A 19,214-nucleotide genomic window follows, 5' to 3' on the forward strand; every position below is an offset into this window, starting at 1 on the left:
CTTTCTCTTCTATCCATAATCACAGTAGCGAATCAGGAACATTGAAAAGTAATAGAGAAAGAGATAGAAAGGAGATAGGAACAAAGGAAAATACTATTTGATAACACCCCCTGTCCCCCCTACCTATGGACATTGCCTCGGTCCAGACCTTAATCCCCCCCCCCTTTCTTCTTGCTTCTTTTTGCTCATCCTCTTGGATACTAGCTTATACGGTCATTAGACTGTATCTCTCCACCCCCCCAAGGGTAATACCATAGCTTACCGAAAGTAAGCAAAAGAACACAGATTCAATCGCATTCACTAAGTAACCTCTCATTCATACTCTCATCATTGAGGACTAGATGGCAACAACAAAACCACACTGATATTAACCTTCTAACCTTCCCCCTCTTCCTCTTTCCCTCTCCCAAAATGTATTTTTTTTTTTTTTTTTCCCTTTCTCTAAGTGTAACAATGAACCCCGGTCTCAAATTTGTCTCCCTCAACACGAAGGGACTTAATTCACCAGCGAAACGCAGCATGGTGCAATCGTACTTAAGAAAGCTTCAATGTGATGTATCCTTTTTACAGGAGACCCATTGGGCTTCCACAAATACCCCGGTACTGAAATCTAAATACTATCCGGTGGTCCTCAACTCGACTTACCATGAGAAGAGCAGAGGTGTATCAATCTGCATTAATGCAGCAGTAGCATTTCAACAATTACATATAGAAACGGACCCAGAAGGGAGGTTTCTGCTGGTGATTTGCAAACTCAACTCACATCTCTATACTCTTGTAAACTTGTATGCCCCTAATCAGGGTCAGATAACTTTCTTGCGCACAATGTTTCATTTTATAGATGGTCTAAAACAAGGCACGCTGATATTAGGAGGTGACTTTAATTTAGTCTGGGACCCCTATATAGATAAAAAAATCCCGAGTGATAACATTTTGGATAGTTATTCTAAGTCCACGGCCCCTAAATTCCAAAATCTCATATACCAGTCCGCACTTTAAGATGTGTGGAGAGCATGCCACCCAGAATCAAGAGACTATACGTACTTCTCACCCCCTCACCGGTCGTACTCGAGATTGGACTACTTCTTTGTTGATTCTTGGTCTATGAACAATATCACAAACTCTAGCATATGCAGTTGCCCATGGTCTGACCATGATGCCGTTGTAATGTTAATTGACATGGAGAGGTCTACATTGATCAGACCGGCATGGAAACTCCCAAAATTCTTGTGGGAAGATGCATCCTTTGTTCCGGAATTGGTAGACAAGATAGAGGAATTTCTGGAAACTAATGGACCTAGCCAGACCTCCCACCAAATTAGATGGGCAGCTTTAAAAGCCTATACAGTGAGGCCTCGGTTTACGAATTTAATTCGTTCTCCGGGTCGTTTCGTATTGCGAAAAATTCGTAAACCGAAACACGGTTTCCCATAGGAATGCATTGAAAATCAATTAATGCGTTCCGGAGGTCCGAAAAAATTCAAGTAAAGTGTCCAAAAAAGGCTCCAAAAGGCTTAACAACTTGCTGCAAATGGCTCCAATGTCTCCAAAAGGCTCCACAACTTGCTGCAAATGGCTCCAAAAGGCTTAACAACTTGCTGCAAATGGCTCCAAAAGGCTCAACAACTTGCTGCAAAATGGCTCCAAAACCTCTCCAACACCTCTACACTGGTACCCAAACTTCATTAATTCAATCATACTTGAGTATGCAGGGGGCACAGGGGCCACTGGTTTCGTATTGCGAAAAATATTCGTAAACCGAGGGGGGCAAACCGGCATTTTGTTTCGTATTGCGAAAAAAATTCGTAAACCGAGGGGGGCAAACCGGCATTTTGTTTCGTATTGCGAAAAAAATTCGTAAACCGAGTCAAATTTTCTTCAAATTTCGATTTCGTAAACCGAAATTTCGTATACCGAGTCGTGCGTAAACCGGGGCCTCACTGTATAAGGGGATTCTGCATCGCAAAGACATCTAGTCTTAAAAAAAAGTGGGGAGCCCCACTTGGCAAACTAACCTGTGACCTAAGGACGAAAGAACGGCAAAACAAACTGGCCCCTACAGCTGGTCTATCCAGTGAGATTCTGAATTTGAAATCGCAAATTAAAAACCTGGAAATGGAAAAGTTTAAACGAGCCCTTTTGAGATTTAAAATGGTTATGTACTCCAAAAGCAATAAAGCGGGCTCTATGCTGGCGAATAAACTGAAACAGAGACTGGCGTGTTCCCGGATACCGTACCTTGTCCTCGGGGGACAAAAAGTACATGCCCCTGAGGACATAGGGAAGGCCTTCGCAGACTTCTACGAGTGCCTTTATAATATTAACTCGCATGAGAAACCTAAAGTGGTACCTCCTCAGGCCATCTCCTCCTTTTTGGAGAAATGACATCTGACCACACTCTCAGAAGAGGATAAAGATAAGCTACTAGAACCTATCACTGAGATAGAGATTGGATTGGCAATTAAGCAGCTAAAAAATGACAAAGCCCCGGGTCCTGACGGGTTCCCGAGGCAACTCTATAAAAAGTTACAAGCACAACTTAAACCCGTACTATGCCACACTTACAATGAAATCAGGTCAGAGGGAAAGATATTAAAAGAATATCTTGAGGCGACTATTGTCGCGATACCTAAGCCGGCCAAGGATCCATCCCTCTGCAGCAACTTCCGCCCTATTTCGCTCATTAACGTGGACACAAAACTATACTCTAAAATTATCGCTGATAGACTATCCCCCTTGCTACCGTCGCTGATCGATACAGACCAAGTTGGCTTTGTCAGTGGTCGACAGGGACCGGATAATACGAGACGTCTGATATCTATCTTCTCTGAAGCAAAGAGACAGAACACCCCCCTCCTGGCCCTGTCACTAGATGCCGAAAAGGCGTTTGACAGGGTCAGATGGGAGTATATGTGGAGGGTATTGGAGAAGTTTGGTTTTCCATCCGAGGCTATCACCATGATCAGAGTCTTGTACTCCAGCCCGAGTGCTAGGGTGAGAGGGCTAGGTTTTTGCTCTCCCTCCTTTGACATTTCTAATGGGACCAGGCAGGGCTGCCCGCTGCCCCCCCTATTATTCGCCCTGGTTATGGAACCATTGGCGGAGACGATTCGCACATCACCTGCTATTGAGGGGTTATCGGTGGGCCCCAGTCAGGAAAAAATTGCGTTATACGCAGATGATGTCACCCTCTTTCTCACGAATCCTTTATGCTCAGCACCGGCAGTTTTTACCGTCCTAGCACAGTTTAGTTTATTGAGCTACTATAAGATAAACATGTCGAAAACAGAGGCATACAGTATCAATATACCTGACGAGCAGCTCTTAAACTTATGGGAAATGTACGATTTCCACTGGTCCACAGAGTCTCTTAAACACCTTGGCATCCAACTGAGTGCGGACCTAGATGGCATCCTATCTCTAAACTTTGATCCCCTAATTACTGAGCTCCAGTTTTTAACGCATAGATGGGATTTTAGAGAGCTCTCTTGGATGGGGCGTATAGCTACGGTGAAAATGTTGCTACTCCCTAAGGTACTATACCTATTTTGATGTATCCCACTGAATATTCCACATGGCACCTTACAGCAAATCCACCGACTTTTCTCTAAATATGTTTGGGGGAAAAAGACACCCCAGATTAGCTATAAAACCATGCAGAGAGAGTTCTCTAGAGGTGGAGTGGCTTTTCCAAACATATTTCTCTACTATGAGGCTGCCAGACTATCACAACTCACGGCCTGGGGTCCTGTTAGAGAGAAACCAAAGTGGTTCAGACTTGAGGAATTACACCTACCTGAGGGTTTGGATCTTTCGAGTGTTCTGTGGGTTCACAGGCACAAGCAACTAGTTGATAGGGTTATTAACAGCAAAATATTAAAATGTGGCATGAGCTCAGACACCATACGGAGATTGCCCCACACCCCTCGCCGATTCACCAGATGAAAGGTCTTCTTTGGGGCCTCCTAAATATCCATGTCGAGTTCTGGATACAGCATAATCTAGAACTGGTGGAGCACTTATTCTCTAATGGTAAGCTTATGACGGTTCCTCAAGTACTTGACTTACTACAGGGTTCTCCCTTATGGCTTTACTTCGAATGCTGCAGGGTACTTAGCTTGCTCCGCTCCTGGAAATTTGGAACTCATGATCTCAGACCCCATTCTAAATGGGAAGAGAGATGGCTACATGAGAGGGGAACGGTAAAACCCCTTACATTCCACTACAAAGCTATGCTACAAGATCATTCGGTGGGCCTTCTGAGCCAAATTAAAATGTGGTGTAGGGAGCTGAACTTGCACATATCGGACAAGGAGCTGGAGGATGCGATCCAATTGACAAAAAAAACGATTCACTGCATAACGATTTTTGAAAGCTACATGAAACTTCTGCTACAATGGTATAGAGTCCCTACCAAATTGTCGAAAATGTTTACAGGCATATCTCCAAAGTGTTGGAGACTATGCGGAGGGGAAGGCTCCAACTCGCATGTGTGGTGGTCATGCCCAAAAATCTGAGACCTTTGGAGAGATGTTGAGACGCTCCTGCACTCCATGAATCTGACTATACAACTGACGCCAAGCTCAGCCCTCTTCCATATCCTGGACAAGGCCCTCCTTAAATGTAGCAAACAATTGGTGATCTATGTGATGGCAGCTACTAAGCATTGTATTGCTAGAGCATGGAAACAAGTTTCTCCACCCACAATTTCAGATGTTTGTGAGGTAATGCAATACTTAGCTAACATGGAGAAATTTGCATATAGCTCACTAGAACGAATGGAAGACTACTGGGCTATATGGGAAGATTAGATTCAAATCCAGTAGATCCGACTGCTCACTCGCACCGCTGTCCTTTCTCGCAGACAGCTGGGCCCGGGGACACTGTGCACAAGCTGTTATAACCCCCCCCTTTTTTTTTCTTTCCCTCTACAATGCTATTGTCATTCCCACTCTCTCTTCTCTGTTTCCTTTTATCCCATCCCCCTTTCTACCTAGACTTTCCCACCACCCCCCATGAGATGACTCCCTTTCCCTCTTTCCCCTGACCTCCCCCCACACCACACCACACCACACCACTGAACAACTAGGATGAACTAGAGACCGTCCTAACACTTGAGATATGTGGTTATATCGGTCACTTATAACCTTTTTCTTTTTAACAGATGCTAGATTTATAGTTCATTATTTGAGATCCCTATGAAACCTGAGGATACTTCTCAGCTAATATCTAGAAATACACATCTTGTTTAAAGTATACTTGGATGTTTATTAATCAACAATGTTTCTGGATGTTATTTGTCAAATCTATGTACTCATTTTGATGCTTTTATGGGAAAAAATTTTTTTTCCTTTTTGTTTATTGACTGTATGTACTTTTGATTCTCAATAAAAAAAATCTTAAAATAAAAAAAAAATAAAAATTTAGATTAGTAACTGAAAACCTCAGTTATAATTAGATCTTTTTGTAAGCTTCTGACTCTAAATATGTATATCCATAGAGACACACAGAATTTTATATACAGATATATATATATATATATATATATATATATATATATATATATATATATATATATATATATATATATATATATATATATATATATATATATATACACACACACAATTGTAGTCAAAATTATTCAACCCCCATTGGAAAACAGGTTTATTGTCAAAATTTAAAGACTTTCAGCTGTTTGCAATGAACATATCAAACAAAAGCAATTGAAGTAGCTCAACACAACCAATGCCTCAAGTGGTTTTCCCAAATTCAACTGAAAATGCAACTTGTAATGAATTCTACAGTCTCAAAATTATTCAACCCTGTGAATAGAATGCCTCATAATAGCACAAATATGCAAAACAGGTGTTGTCTCAAGCACACCTGTTGAAACTAAATAAGGGCTTCATTAGTTGCACCAGGTGTGCTTGAGTTAGTACATATGAAATACCTGAACTGGCTAGGGGTTTGTTGAGTGTCACGTTTGACTGCATATTAGAAATATGGCTGTCAAAAGAATGGTCCAAAAAGTCCAAAGAAGAGATCATCACCCTTTACAAACAAGGAAAAGGATACAAAAAGATAGGGAACATACAGAATGTTCCTAGAGACACCATTGGGAACATATATCGCAAGTTCAAAGTTAAAGGAACAGTGGTTACACTATCTGGATGAGCTTAAAAATGAAGCTATCAACGGCTGCATGCAGATTTCTGAGAAGGCAGGTTGATAAAAACCCTTGAGTGACTGCAAAAGACCTGCAGCAAGACTTGGTGGCAACAGTCACTGAGGTTTCAGTTTGCACAGTAAGGCGCATATTAAACGTATAAGGTTTGCATGCCAGAACTACAAAACGTACACCACTACTGACTCAAATGCACAAGAAAAATTGGCTCAAATATGCTCAAAATCATATACAGTAAATAAGCCACAGAAGTTTTGGGATTCTGTTCTGTGGAGCGATGAAACAAAACTGGAACAATTCAGCCCGATGAATCAGCGTTATGTCTAGAGGAAGAAGAATGAAGCATATGCTGAAAAGAACACTCTGCCTACAGATAAGCATGGTCGTTGCTCGGTGATGTTCTGGGGCCACTTTTCAGCCTCTGGAAATGGAAACCTGCAGCTTGTTGAAGGCAAGATGGATTCATTGAAGTATCAGAAAATCCTAGGAGAAAATGTCATGCTGTCTATAAGGACACTGAAGCTTGGGCATCATTACACCTTACACACAGGTCAATGATCCCAAGCATACTTAAAATTCTACCAAGACTTGGTTGCAGAAGAAGTCCTGGAAAATTCTACAGTGGCCGTCACAGTCGACTTGAACCCCATAGAAAACTTGGTGGGATTTGAAGATGGTGGTTGCAGCACACAAACCCAATAATATTACTGAACTGGAGGCCATTGCTTATGAAAACATAGCTTAGAGTCCTCAGGAACGCTGTCAGAAGCTGGTGTCTGACTATGCATTTCATTTGCAGCAGGGCATAACAGCAAAAGGGTGCTCTACTATGTACTAAAGATGCTTGCCATGAAGGGGTTGAATAATTTTGAGACTGCAGAATTCATTAAAAGTTGCATTTTCAGTTGAAATATATACACACCACATACATATATACATTCATACATACATACAATTAAACACATACATATATTCACAGATTATATATATATATATATATAAATACACTCACACACACTTTTATATATATATATATATATATATATATATATATATATATATATATATATATATATATGTGTGGATAGGGACCGAGGGATAGGGACAGAGACAGATGGACAGGGACAGAGGAGGGATAGGGACAGAGGGATAGGGACAGAGGGATTGGGACAGAGGGACAAAGGAATATGGACAAAGGGATAGGGACAGGGATAGAGGGACAGAGAGATTGGGACATAGGGATTGGGACAGAGGGACAGAGGAATAGGGACAGGGATAGAGGGACAGAGAGATAGGGACAGAGGCATAGGGAAATGGACAAAGGGATAGAGGGGCCGGGACAGATGGACAGGGACAGAGGAGGGATAGGGATAGAGGGACACGGACAGAGGAATAGGGACAGGGATAGAGGGATAGCGACAGAGGGATAGGGATAAAGGGATAGGGACAGAGGAATAGGGATAGAGGGATAGGGATAGATGGACAACACTTCGCCTAGTATATTATAATGCAGTTCATAGCTATTTCAATTTTAAAATGAAACGGTTATTAGCTAGAATTGAACTTATGTACTACTTTACTACATTTAAGTTTCATCTGATTTGACAAGTACAACTGTCACTTATAATTAAATAAAATGGCACTGCCATAGTTAAAATAAATATATAGAAAAAGGCTAAACAAACAAGACATGTTCTTGTGCTAAAATAAAATCACCATTGTAAAAGAGAGTTAAATAAATTAGTCATAATTGGAATAAAAATACATCAAATAAAAAATAAATGGGAAACTAAACAAAAGTATGCATCAGGACAAACTCAACAGAGTGTGAAAGCATTGCCTTATGTACTGTGAGCTGAAGAGTAGCATGCAGCTAATACAACTAGAGTGCAAATGAAAGGCACAGTCTGTGCTACAGTACTAATGAAAGTAGAAAATAAAAATTGAAGATGGAAAAATGTATTTCCTTGACAAAATAGAGAGAGAAGGTAAATATCAGTGTTAAAGGGATGTGAAAACCCAATTTTTTCTTTCTTTCATGATTCAGATAAAGCATACAATTTTAAACAACTTTCTAATTTACTCCTATTATCAATTTTTCTTCGTTGTCTTGGTATCTTTATTTGGAAAAGCAGGAATGTAAGCTTAGGAGATGGCCCATTTGTGGTTCAGCACCATGGGTAGGGCTTGCTGATTAGTGGCTACATTTTATTTTTCAAATAAAGATACAAAGAGCATAAAGAAAAATTGGTAAAAGGAGTAAATTAGAATGTTGCTTAAAATTGCATGTTCAATCTGATTCACGACAGAAAGAATTTGGGTTTCATATCCCTTTAAATAAAAATAGCAAAATCACTTACAACTAGATTACAAGATATGCCAGCCACAGGGAAATTAACAAACGCAACAAAAGTTGCTCTATTTAACCCTCTATAGTGCTGCCATTACAAGTTTTAAAAACAGCCGGCTTGTGCGTGCAAAATGGTTGCGATGAGCTCCATACCACACACAATCCAAGAGCTGTTTTGACGTGCTTGTGCACGCTTTCCCCATAGACATCAATAGGGAGAGCGTGTCAGAAAAAAGCCTAACACCTGTGATCGCGGAGAGAAAAGCTCCGTAACGCAGCCCCATTGATTTTGTCCAAAATATACGTTTAAACCTAACACCCTAACATAAACCCCACGTCTAAACACCCCTAATCTGCTGCCCCCGACATCGCCGACACCTACTTAATGTTTTTAACCCTTAATCTGCCGCTCCCGATATCGCTGCCACCTAAATAAATATATTAACCCCTAACCTGCCGCTCTCGATATCACCGCCACTATACTAAAGTTGTTAACCCCTATTCCCCCGCACCCCAACATCGCTCACACTATAATACATCTATTAACCCCTATTCCGCTGCTCCCCAACATCACTGCTATTATAATAAAGTTATTAACCCCTAAACCTCTGGCCTCCCACATCACTACCACTAAATATGCCTATTAACCCCTAAACCGCCAGCCCCCCACATCGCAACAACCTAAATTAAACTATTAACCCCTAAACCTAATCCTAAACCTAACGTAACCCTAACCCTAACGTAAACCTAACCCTTACACACCCTAACTTTAACATAATTAAAGGACCAGTCTACACCAGAATTGTTATTGTTTAAAAAGATAGATAATCCCTTTATTACCCATTCCAAAGTTTTGCATAATCAACACAATTATAAATACACTTTTTACTTCTGTGATTATCTTGTATCTAAGCCTCTGCAAATTGCCATCTTATTTCAGTTCTTTTGACAGACATCCATTTTAACCAATCAGAGCTAGCTCACTTGAACTCCACATGCTTGAGCACAGTGTTATCTATATGACACACATGAACTAACACCCTCTAGTCTAGTGGTTAAAAACTGTAAAAATTCCCTGAGAGAAGAGACGACCTTCAAGGGCTTAGAAATTAGCATATGAATCTCCTAGGTTTAGCTTTCAACTAAGAATACCAAGAGAACAAAGCAAAATTGGTGATAAAACTAAATTGGAAAGATGTTTAAAATGGCATTCTCTACCTGAATCATGAAAGTTTATTTTGGACTAGATTGTCCCTTTAAAATAGAGCTAAATTAAAGTTACAATTATTAACTAAATGATACCTATTTAAAACTAAATACATACTTACCCGTGAAATAAAACCTAAGCTAGCTACATTATAACTAATAGTTATATTGTAGCTAGCTTATGTTTTATTTTTATTTCACAGGTAAGTTTGTATTTATTTTAACTAGATAGACTAGTTAATAAATAGTTATTAACTATTACTAACTACCTAGCTAAAATAAATACAAACTTACCTGTGAAATAAAACCTAAGCTGCCTTACACTAACACATAACATTACAAAAATAAAAACCTACCATTACAAAAAATAACAAACTAACGGCTAGAATATGAGTGCTTTTTCACTACCGCTGCTATTACGAGTCTTGTAGGTACAGCTGTACCGCACACTTTTTTGGCCGTCACGCAACGTAACTACCTCACCTTTTAAAAGGTCCTTTTTCAATGGGATTTCCATAGCGCCGGTATTGCTTGTCCAGGCCAAAAAGTGAGCGGTACAGTCTATAACTACAAGATCTGTACCGTCACCTGAAAGTCAGTAGTTATGAGTTTTACGTTACAAAGCTATACCATTAAACTCATTACAAAGTACACTAACACCCATAAACTACCTATTAACCCATAAACCGAGGCCCTCCCGCATCGCAAACACTAAAATAAAATTATTAACCCCTAATATGCCGCTCCGGACATCGCTGCCACTATATTAAACATATTAACCCCTAAACCGCCACACTCCCGCATCGTAAGCACTAGTTAAATATTATTAACCTCTAATCTGCTGCTCCCAATGCCGTCGCCACCTACATACACTTATTAACCCCTAATTTGCTGTCCCTAACATCGCCCAACCTACATTACTGTTATTAACCCATCATCTGCTGCCCCCAAAATAACCGCTAGCTAACTAAACTTATTAACCCCTAATCTGCTGCCCCCAATGTCACCGCCACTATACTAAAGTTATTAACCCCTAAACCTAACCTTAAGTCTAACCCTAACCCTAATGTAACCCTAACCCTAACACCTTCTAACTTTAACATAATTAAAATAATTCCAAATAAAAATTACAATTAATACCTAAATTATTCCTATTTAAAATAAATAAATACTTACCTGTAAAATAAAACCTAAGCTAGCTACAATATAACTAATAGTTATATTATAGCTATGTTACGGCCAGATTACGAGTTTTGCGTTATGAGGGGTGTGGTACTAACTTGCACGTTATTGTCACCGCTTACTTACCTACAGCGCTGGTATTACAGGTTATTCTAAACCCGGCGTTAAAAGACAAAAAGTGAGCGTAGAGCAAAATTGTGCACCATACGGCCCTCCAATACCAGCGCTGCTTAAGTCAGCTGTGAGCTGGTTGTACGTGCTTGTGCACGATTTCTCCATAGAAATCAATAGGGAGAGCCGGCTGACAAAAAGCCTAACACCTGCAATAAAGCAGCGTAAAGCTCCGTAACGCAGCCCCATTGATTCCTATAGGGAAACTAAATTTATGTTTACACCTAACACTCTAACATGAACACCGAGTCTAAACACCCCTAATCTTACACTTATTAACCCCTAATATGCCGCCCCTGACATCGCCGACACCTGTATTATAGTTATTAACCCCTAATCTGCTGCCCCCAACATCGCCGACACCTACATTATATTTAGCAACCCCTAATCTCCCTCCCCCAACATCGCCGAAACCTACCTACATTTAGTAAACCCTAATCTGCCGCCCCCAACATCGCCACCACTATATTATATATATTAACCCCTAAACCTAAGTCTAACCCTAACACCCCCTAACTTAAATATAATTAAAATAAATCTAATTAAAACCTACAATTTATAACTAAATAATTCCTATTTAAGACTAAAAACTTACCTGTAAAATAAACCCTAAGCTAGCTACAATATAGCTAATAGCTACATTGTAGTTATCTTAGGTTTTATTTTTATTTTACAGGCAAGTTTGTATTTATTTTAACTAGGTAGACTAGTTAGTAAATAGTTATTAACTATTTACTAACTACCTAGCTAAAATAAATACAAATGTACCTGTAAACTAAAACCTAGCCTGAGTTACACTAACACCTAACCTTACACTACAATTAAATAAATTAAATACAATTACCTAAATAAAAAAAAATAAAAAACACTAAATTACACAAAATAAAAAACAGATTACAAGATATTTAAACTAATTACACCTAATCTAATAGCCCTATCAAATTAAAAAAATCCCCCTAAAATAAAAAAACCCCTAGCCTAAACTAAACTACCAATAGCCCTTAAAAGGGCCTTTTGCAGGGCATTGCCCCAAAGAAATCAGCTCTTTTACCTGAAAAAAATACAAACAACCCTCCCAACAGTAAAACCCACCACCCACACAACCAACCCCCCAAATAAAACCCTAACTAAAAAAACCTAAGCTCCCCATTGCCCTGAAAAGGGCATTTGGATGGGCATTGCCCTTAAAAGGGGATTTAGCTCTATTGCAACCAAAAGCCCTAACCTAAAAATAAAACCCATCCAATAAACTCTTAAATAAACCTAACACTAACCCCTTGAAGATCCACTTACAGTTTTGAAGATCCGACATCTATCCTTAACGAAGTCGGGAGAAGTCCTTATCAAAGCGGCAATAAGTCCTCAACGAAGCCGGGAGAAGTCTTCATCGAAGCCGGGAGAAGTGGTCCTCCAGACAGGCAGAAGTCTTCATCCAGATGGCATCTTCTATCTTCATCCATTCGGCGCGGAGCGGGTCCATCTTCAAGACATCCGGCGCAGAGCATCCTCTTCCAACGACGACTACCCGACGAATGAAGGTTCCTTTAAGTGATGTCATCCAAGATGGCGTCCCTTAGATTCCAATTGGCTGATAGAATTCTATCAGCCAATCGGAATTAAGGTTGAAAAAATCCTCTTGACTGATGCAATCAGCCAATAGGATGTAACTTCAATCCTATTGGCTAATCCAATCAGCCAATAGGATTGAGCTTCGATTAAGACTTCTCCCGGCTTCGTTGAGGACTTCTTGCCACTTTGATGAGTACTTCTCCTGGCTTCGTTGAGGATGGATGTCGGATCTTCAAAACTGTAAGTGGATCTTCAGGGAGTTAGTGTTAGGTTTTTTTAAGGGATTATTGGGTGGATTTTATTTTTAGGTTAGGGCTTTGGACTGCAAAAGAGCTAAATGCCATTTTAAGGGCAATGCCCAACCAAATGCCCTTTTCAGGGCAATGGGGAGCTTAGGCGTTTTTAGTTAGGGTTTTATTTGGGGGGTTGGTTGTGTGGGTGATGGGTTTTATTGTTGGGGGGTTGTTTGAATTGTTTTTTCAGGTAAAAGAGCTGATTTCTTTGGGGCAATGACCCACAAAAGGCCCTTTTAAGGGCTATTGGTAGTTTAGTTTTTTTTATTTGGGGGGGGGGGGCTTTTTTAATTTGATAGGGCTATTAGATTAGGTGTAATTAGTTGAAATATCTTGTAATTTGTTTTTTATTTTGCGTAATTTAGTGTTTGTTTTTTTTTGTAATTTATGTAATTGTATTTAATTTATTTAATTGTAGTGTAAGGTTAGGTGTTAGTGTAACTCAGGTTAGGTTTGATTTTACAGGTAAATTTGTATTTATTTTAGCTAGGTAGTTAGCAAATAGTTAATAACTATTTAGTAACTATTCTACCTAATTAAAATAAATACAAACTTGCCTGTGAAATAAAAATAAAACCTAAGCTAAATACAATGTAACTATTAATTATATTGTAGCTAGCTTAGGGTTTATTTTACAGGTAAGTATTTAGTTTTAAATAGGAATTATTTAGTTATTAATTGTAGGTTTTAATAAGATTTATTTGAATTATATGTAAGTTAGGGGGTGTTAGGGTTAGACTTAGGTTTAGGGGTTAATAAATATAATATAGTGGGGCGGCAGATTAGGGGTTAATAAATGTAGGTAGGTGACAGTGATTTTAGGGACAGCAGATTAGTGGTTAATAATATTTAACTAGTGTTTTCTAGGCGGGAGTGCAGCGGTTTAGGGGTTAATATGTTTATTCTAGTGGCGGCAATGTCGGGAGCAGAACATTAGGGGTTAATAATTTAATTTTAGTCTTTGCGATGCAGGAGGGCCTCGGTTTAGGGGTTAATAGGTAGTTTATAGGTGTTAGTGTACTTTTTAGCACTTTAGTTATGAGTTTTATGCTACAACTTTGTAATGTAAAACTCATAACTACTGACTTTAGAATGTGTTACGAATCTTGCAGGATAGGCTGTACCGATCACTTTTTGACCTAAAAAAAGTTAGTAATACCGGCGCAATGGAAGTCCCATTGAAAAAAGACTATACGCAAATTGCGTAAGTTGATTTGCAGTAAGGCAAAAAAAGAGTGCGGGACAGCTGTACCTACAAGACCAATAATAATACCAGCGGTAGTGAAAAAGCAGCGTTATAAGCCTTAAAGTGAATGTAAATTTTGATGCTAAAGTGCCCGGTTTTTAAAACTTTGATTAAAAACAGGGGCACTTTAATTCATCAATATTTTCATTTCACTCCTGTTGTGAAAATAAACTTACTTTTTAATCTTCACAGCAGCTCCAGCTTGCTCCACCTGTTTCAAAGCCTCATTGTAGTTATCTTAGGTTTTATTTTTATTTTACAGGCAAGTTTGTATTTATTTTAACTAGGTAGACTAGTTAGTAAATAGTTATTAACTATTTACTAACTACCTAGCTAAAATAAATACAAATGTACCTGTAAACTAAAACCTAGCCTGAGTTACACTAACACCTAACCTTACACTACAATTAAATAAATTAAATACAATTACCTAAATAAAAAAAAAAAAAAAACACTAAATTACACAAAATAAAAAACAGATTACAAGATATTTAAACTAATTACACCTAATCTAATAGCCCTATCAAATTAAAAAAATCCCCCTAAAATAAAAAACCCCTAGCCTAAACTAAACTACCAATAGCCCTTAAAAGGGCCTTTTGCAGGGCATTGCCCCAAAGAAATCAGCTCTTTTACCTGAAAAAAATACAAACAACCCTCCCAACAGTAAAACCCACCACCCACACAACCAACCCCCCAAATAAAACCCTAACTAAAAAAACCTAAGCTCCCCATTGCCCTGAAAAGGGCATTTGGATGGGCATTGCCCTTAAAAGGGGATTTAGCTCTATTGCAACCAAAAGCCCTAACCTAAAAATAAAACCAATCCAATAAACTCTTAAATAAACCTAACACTAACCCCTTGAAGATCCACTTACAGTTTTGAAGATCCGACATCTATCCTTAACGAAGTCGGGAGAAGTCCTTATCAAAGCGGCAATAAGTCCTCAACGAAGCCGGGAGAAGTCTTCATCGAAGCCGGGAGAAGTGGTCCTCCAGACAGGCAGAAGTCTTCATCCAGATGGCATCTTCTATCTTCATCCATTCGGCGCGGAGCGGGTCCATCTTCAAGACATCCGGCGCAGAGCATCCTCTTCCAACGACGACTACCCGACGAATGAAGGTTCCTTTAAGTGATGTCATCCAAGATGGCGTCCCTTAGATTCCAATTGGCTGATAGAATTCTATCAGCCAATCGGAATTAAGGTTGAAAAAATCCTCTTGACTGATGCAATCAGCCAATAGGATGTAACTTCAATCCTATTGGCTAATCCAATCAGCCAATAGGATTGAGCTTCGATTAAGACTTCTCCCGGCTTCGTTGAGGACTTCTTGCCACTTTGATGAGTACTTCTCCTGGCTTCGTTGAGGATGGATGTCGGATCTTCAAAACTGTAAGTGGATCTTCAGGGAGTTAGTGTTAGGTTTTTTTAAGGGATTATTGGGTGGATTTTATTTTTAGGTTAGGGCTTTGGACTGCAAAAGAGCTAAATGCCATTTTAAGGGCAATGCCCATCCAAATGCCCTTTTCAGGGCAATGGGGAGCTTAGGCGTTTTTAGTTAGGGTTTTATTTGGGGGGTTGGTTGTGTGGGTGATGGGTTTTATTGTTGGGGGGTTGTTTGAATTGTTTTTTCAGGTAAAAGAGCTGATTTCTTTGGGGCAATGACCCACAAAAGGCCCTTTTAAGGGCTATTGGTAGTTTAGTTTTTTTTATTTGGGGGGGGGGGGCTTTTTTAATTTGATAGGGCTATTAGATTAGGTGTAATTAGTTGAAATATCTTGTAATTTGTTTTTTATTTTGCGTAATTTAGTGTTTGTTTTTTTGTAATTTATGTAATTGTATTTAATTTATTTAATTGTAGTGTAAGGTTAGGTGTTAGTGTAACTCAGGTTAGGTTTGATTTTACAGGTAAATTTGTATTTATTTTAGCTAGGTAGTTAGCAAATAGTTAATAACTATTTAGTAACTATTCTACCTAATTAAAATAAATACAAACTTGCCTGTGAAATAAAAATAAAACCTAAGCTAAATACAATGTAACTATTAATTATATTGTAGCTAGCTTAGGGTTTATTTTACAGGTAAGTATTTAGTTTTAAATAGGAATTATTTAGTTATTAATTGTAGGTTTTAATAAGATTTATTTGAATTATATGTAAGTTAGGGGGTGTTAGGGTTAGACTTAGGTTTAGGGGTTAATAAATATAATATAGTGGGGCGGCAGATTAGGGGTTAATAAATGTAGGTAGGTGACAGTGATTTTAGGGACAGCAGATTAGTGGTTAATAATATTTAACTAGTGTTTTCTAGGCGGGAGTGCAGCGGTTTAGGGGTTAATATGTTTATTCTAGTGGCGGCAATGTCGGGAGCAGAACATTAGGGGTTAATAATTTAATTTTAGTCTTTGCGATGCAGGAGGGCCTCGGTTTAGGGGTTAATAGGTAGTTTATAGGTGTTAGTGTACTTTTTAGCACTTTAGTTATGAGTTTTATGCTACAACTTTGTAATGTAAAACTCATAACTACTGACTTTAGAATGTGTTACGAATCTTGCAGGATAGGCTGTACCGATCACTTTTTGACCTAAAAAAAGTTAGTAATACCGGCGCAATGGAAGTCCCATTGAAAAAAGACTATACGCAAATTGCGTAAGTTGATTTGCAGTAAGGCAAAAAAAGAGTGCGGGACAGCTGTACCTACAAGACCAATAATAATACCAGCGGTAGTGAAAAAGCAGCGTTATAAGCCTTAAAGTGAATGTAAATTTTGATGCTAAAGTGCCCGGTTTTTAAAACTTTGATTAAAAACAGGGGCACTTTAATTCATCAATATTTTCATTTCACTCCTGTTGTGAAAATAAACTTACTTTTTAATCTTCACAGCAGCTCCAGCTTGCTCCACCTGTTTCAAAGCCTCATTGTAGTTATCTTAGGTTTTATTTTTATTTTACAGGCAAGTTTGTATTTATTTTAACTAGGTAGACTAGTTAGTAAATAGTTATTAACTATTTACTAACTACCTAGCTAAAATAAATACAAATGTACCTGTAAACTAAAACCTAGCCTGAGTTACACTAACACCTAACCTTACACTACAATTAAATAAATTAAATACAATTACCTAAATAAAAAAAAAAAAAAACACTAAATTACACAAAATAAAAAACAGATTACAAGATATTTAAACTAATTACACCTAATCTAATAGCCCTATCAAATTAAAAAAATCCCCCTAAAATAAAAAACCCCTAGCCTAAACTAAACTACCAATAGCCCTTAAAAGGGCCTTTTGCAGGGCATTGCCCCAAAGAAATCAGCTCTTTTACCTGAAAAAAATACAAACAACCCTCCCAACAGTAAAACCCACCACCCACACAACCAACCCCCCAAATAAAACCCTAACTAAAAAAACCTAAGCTCCCCATTGCCCTGAAAAGGGCATTTGGATGGGCATTGCCCTTAAAAGGGGATTTAGCTCTATTGCAACCAAAAGCCCTAACCTAAAAATAAAACCAATCCAATAAACTCTTAAATAAACCTAACACTAACCCCTTGAAGATCCACTTACAGTTTTGAAGATCCGACATCTATCCTTAACGAAGTCGGGAGAAGTCCTTATCAAAGCGGCAATAAGTCCTCAACGAAGCCGGGAGAAGTCTTCATCGAAGCCGGGAGAAGTGGTCCTCCAGACAGGCAGAAGTCTTCATCCAGATGGCATCTTCTATCTTCATCCATTCGGCGCGGAGCGGGTCCATCTTCAAGACATCCGGCGCAGAGCATCTTCTTCCAACGACGACTACCCGACGAATGAAGGTTCCTTTAAGTGATGTCATCCAAGATGGCGTCCCTTAGATTCCAATTGGCTGATAGAATTCTATCAGCCAATCGGAATTAAGGTTGAAAAAATCCTCTTGACTGATGCAATCAGCCAATAGGATGTAACTTCAATCCTATTGGCTAATCCAATCAGCCAATAGGATTGAGCTTCGATTAAGACTTCTCCCGGCTTCGTTGAGGACTTCTTGCCACTTTGATGAGTACTTCTCCTGGCTTCGTTGAGGATGGATGTCGGATCTTCAAAACTGTAAGTGGATCTTCAGGGAGTTAGTGTTAGGTTTTTTTAAGGGATTATTGGGTGGATTTTATTTTTAGGTTAGGGCTTTGGACTGCAAAAGAGCTAAATGCCATTTTAAGGGCAATGCCCATCCAAATGCCCTTTTCAGGGCAATGGGGAGCTTAGGCGTTTTTAGTTAGGGTTTTATTTGGGGGGTTGGTTGTGTGGGTGATGGGTTTTATTGTTGGGGGGTGTTTGAATTGTTTTTTCAGGTAAAAGAGCTGATTTCTTTGGGGCAATGACCCACAAAAGGCCCTTTTAAGGGCTATTGGTAGTTTAGTTTTTTTTATTTGGGGGGGGGGGCTTTTTTAATTTGATAGGGCTATTAGATTAGGTGTAATTAGTTGAAATATCTTGTAATTTGTTTTTTATTTTGCGTAATTTAGTGTTTGTTTTTTTGTAATTTATGTAATTGTATTTAATTTATTTAATTGTAGTGTAAGGTTAGGTGTTAGTGTAACTCAGGTTAGGTTTGATTTTACAGGTAAATTTGTATTTATTTTAGCTAGGTAGTTAGCAAATAGTTAATAACTATTTAGTAACTATTCTACCTAATTAAAATAAATACAAACTTGCCTGTGAAATAAAAATAAAACCTAAGCTAAATACAATGTAACTATTAATTATATTGTAGCTAGCTTAGGGTTTATTTTACAGGTAAGTATTTAGTTTTAAAAAGGAATTATTTAGTTATTAATTGTAGGTTTTAATAAGATTTATTTGAATTATATGTAAGTTAGGGGGTGTTAGGGTTAGACTTAGGTTTAGGGGTTAATAAATATAATATAGTGGGGCGGCAGATTAGGGGTTAATAAATGTAGGTAGGTGACAGTGATTTTAGGGACAGCAGATTAGTGGTTAATAATATTTAACTAGTGTTTTCTAGGCGGGAGTGC

The sequence above is a fragment of the Bombina bombina genome, chromosome 1 (assembly GCF_027579735.1).
Source record: "Bombina bombina isolate aBomBom1 chromosome 1, aBomBom1.pri, whole genome shotgun sequence".
Lineage (NCBI taxonomy): Eukaryota > Metazoa > Chordata > Amphibia > Anura > Bombinatoridae > Bombina > Bombina bombina.